This window comes from Microtus ochrogaster, chromosome X (assembly GCF_000317375.1).
Source record: "Microtus ochrogaster isolate Prairie Vole_2 chromosome X, MicOch1.0, whole genome shotgun sequence".
Classification (NCBI taxonomy): Eukaryota; Metazoa; Chordata; class Mammalia; order Rodentia; family Cricetidae; genus Microtus; species Microtus ochrogaster.
Window position 1 is genome coordinate 29,411,262 of NC_022026.1, and position 3,902 is coordinate 29,415,163.

The 3,902-nt window shown below is 42.3% G+C and overlaps 1 pseudogene; it reads left to right on the forward strand.

Annotated features, from left to right (window-relative positions):
• Positions 1-1,453: 1,453 nt before the first annotated feature.
• Positions 1,454-3,248, forward strand: LOC101986007 (annotated as a pseudogene).
• The last annotated feature ends 654 nt before the right edge of the window (positions 3,249-3,902 follow it).

The window sequence follows — 3,902 nt, forward strand, 5'->3', positions numbered from 1 at the left end:
ATTAATGACATACCAATTCAATTACCAGAGTGTGTTGGAAGAAAGAGGGAAGCTTATGTGGTAAGTCATTTGCAGTGTGTTTTGTGCAGTGTTATCCTCTAAATAAGGTCAGGCATCTGTGCTTAGAGATACTCTCCAATTACGGTTTAGGCAGAGAAGAGGGATCCCTGCTGAGAAGGAGAGCTATGGGGGACATTGTGAACCTCAGCCTTAATAGAAAGATTCTCCAACATGCAGTGGGCAGCACTTAAAGATTCATAACTAGTTTTATAATAAGAAGTGACTGTTGAACATCCAAATCACCCTATCCAAGCTCAAGGAGCAGCACATAAGAGAAGGTAGAAAGAATCTAGAAGCTGGAGGATAGAAAGAGGCCTACAAAATCCCATTTTCTGAACAGAACATCACTTTTGCATCCGTGAACCCAAATCATCAGTGGCTACCTGCACAAGACTGAGCCCATTAACATTCCAGAATTGATAGTGAAGGGGGATCACAAGATCCTACCCTTCCTTTTATAGAAGCTATAAGCTGTTTAGCTTATTACAGGTAAAGCAGGCACGTTCCTCAGTGCTGCAGCCACTAGTAAGTTACCCCTGTTCAAATACATAATCACTACCTCTAATCATGCAGGAAACCATAATTAAATAACATAGGCCATAAATAAAATTTAAAAGAAGTAAAAGTAGGAAGGAAATTGATGAGGTGAAGAGGGGTTCAGTGGGAAGGAGAGAGAAATGAGAAGATAATCAGAGTATCAAAGTACATTGTGTGCCTATATGTGTGTGAAATTCTAAAGAATAAATGATTTTTAGAGGACACCGGAGAAAGCAAACTGCCTCATGAAGTAAAGGCATTTGACCCTAAGCCAAAGTACCTGAGTTCAACCCACTGGATATATACAGTAGAAAAAGTAGAAGATTCCCACACGTAGTCCTTTAACTTCCATATATATATTGTCAATCAAAACTGCACACACACACACACACACACACACACACACACACACAATACATGTAAAAAAAGAACATTATTAAAATAAAAATTCAGAGCCTCTGTATTTGTTACTTGTCTCATTAATGTGACAAAATACCTGACAAGAGCAAATTAAAGCAAGGGTTTATTTCAGGTTACAGTTCCGGGTGATACAGTCCATCATAACACAGAAGGTATGGAAGCAGGAATAAGAAGTAGGGGCGCTGGGCCTTCTCCTCCCCGTGCTTTGTACTCTCACACGTAGCAGGTACACGGGCGGAAGAGTGGCGCCACCATGAGTGTCCACTTTCAGGCTGCACATTGGCCTAGGTGGGCTGCCAAGATAGGGTCCCCTGAGCCTCGGGTGGGTGTGGAGGAGAAGAGCCAGCCGTGGGCTCCACCCCCACCCCTGCTGCCAGCAGGACATTTCTGATTTATTTCATCCTTGAAGAGCATTAGTAGAAGAGGAAAAAAAAAGATGGGTGTGAAAATATTTACTCACAGCTCCTCTTCCCACAGCCAGGAAATGCAGGGAAAGCTAAATATGTTACGAAATGATGGACATTTTTGTGATATCACTTTTCGTTTCCAGCATAAAATCTTTCAGGCTCAAAAGGTGGTACTAGAAGTTTGCAGTGATTTCTTTTGCAAAAAACGTGTGGGCCAAGCAGAGGATTAGAACAAAAATGTGTTGGATCTGCATCATGTTTCAGTGACTAGCTTTATACCTCTTTTAGAATATGCTTACACAGCCAGTCTGCCAATTAATACAGAAAATATTATTGATGCTCTAGCTGAAGCCAGCTATATGCAAATGTTTAGTGTTGCTAGTACCTGATTAGAGTTCATGAAATCAAGTATTTTGTGGAATACACCACATAGCCAACCAGAAAAGGGTCTAGATGCTGGGCAAGAAAATAGTTCTAACTGCAATTTTACTTCTGGAGATGGAAGTATTTCTCCAGTGTGCGGCGAACTTTCTGACCAGCAGGAAAGAACAGCCACCAGACGAGGATTCTTCTCAAATCACGCTTTATTGGAGCCTCTTGATTGTAGGGAGAGCAGAAAGCAAGCGGCCATGAGCCCTGGACTATAGTTGCTTATATAGGGAGTCTGCCTAGCAACTTTTGATACTTTGATACTTTAACTGCTTTTCTGGAGACCCACCGGCAGGAAAGAAAGCAGGGGAACATCCCTGCCAGTTACAGACCAGGATGTTCCCCTGCCGGTCAGGGGAAGTGTGGGCAGCTAGATCACAACAACTCACCCTGTTTTCCGGTGGAAGAACTGAAACCCTAATATGGAGTTATCTATTAAGCGAGCCTGGGGCCAAATGCCATCTTGTAATGGCAGCTATTCAAATCGGCTCCCAGCACCAGTGTCTTCAGATTGCAGTGTTGTGGAAAGGACCATTGCTGCCTGCCGAGAATGCCAAAGAAAACGCAAAAGCTACATTGTGATGTCTCCTGAGAGACCCGTAAAATGTAGTACACAAACAAGTTCACCCCAAGTATTGAATTTCTCAACTTCCTATGCAGAAAAGAGAAATTAGTCAGTTGACTCTTCTTTAGCTTTTCCATGGACTTTCCCTTTTGGAATTGATTGAAGGATTCAGCCTGAGAAAGCAAAGCAGACAGAAAATACCGAGATTTTAGAGTTGCCTGGCCTGTCTGAGGCAGTAGAAGAATGACTATGTGACTTGTGAGAGTACAAAAACTACCTTGCCTCTAGGGACAGAAGAAGATGTGCAGGTCAAAGTAGAAAGATTAACTGTTGAGGAAGTCCATGAGGAAGTGTCCCAGCCTGTCAGTGCATCTCAGAGCTCACTGAGTGGTCAGCAGACAGTGCTGGGAAGTAAACCAGTTCAAGAGGATCTTCTGATTAGTCCACAGTCTTCCCCTATAGGCTCAGTAGATGAAGGAGTTACAAAGAGGAGCCTACACTTCAAATCACTTCTAGAACCAGTGCTCATACAGACAATGACGACCGAAAATGTTCAGTATCCCTTCCAACTCTACATTGCTCCTTCTACCAGCAGTACAGAGCGACCAAGTCCATATGGTCCAGACAGACCTTTCCAATGTCCAACCTGTGGGGTTCAATTCATTAGTATTCAGAACCTAAAACAGCTCATGCTTATCCATACTCGGGAATTAAACCATTTCAGTGTGACTGCTGTAAAAATGTTCACCAGGGCTTGCTCAATAAAGATGTACCCATTGCCTAAAGCATGAAGTGATTTCTTAGTGCCAGACTACTTAAACCAGGAGCAAGAAGAGACTCTTGTTCAGTATGCTCTTGGAGAAAACACTTTTGAAAGCATTTTTTCTATTCAAATACCTGTGATTTCACAGGACTCCTCAACCCAGAATTGTAAAAGTTCTTTCCCTTTGGGGTCTCCTGGTGGGCTTGCAGAGATGGAGGAGGAAGTGCAAGGGCATCCAAAGACCAGTGCTCATGCCTAGGCCACCCAAGATGACCCCCTTCCCCCAATGTCAGAGCTGTCTGCAATAACTATTTAGTAATTTTGTGATTTGGCATCAGTTTAGGTTTTTACAACTGCCTGTTCTTGATCTTTAACCTTTAAAGTTAACTTCTTAAAAAAAAAAAAAGAAGGGTACCAGTTTGTAAGCCCTGAAATGGGAGGGTTGCTTTGCTTTTTTTTTCCATAGCTGAGAGATCCCTTCTGTATGTATACAATAAGGTAACACTGAAACAGAACAGAAACTCTCAGAGTTAAGGAATAGCAGCTGATTTCAAACAAGGCATTCTTTTCATTATTAAAAGTGGGCAACAGCAGATACAGAAGAAAACAGTTTGTTGTTGACCTTCCTGAGATGGGAGGGCACATGGGAAGTTACTAAACAGAATTTGACAATGCCTAAGTATATGTTTACTCATAGATGCAAGGTGTTATAAACCCTGTA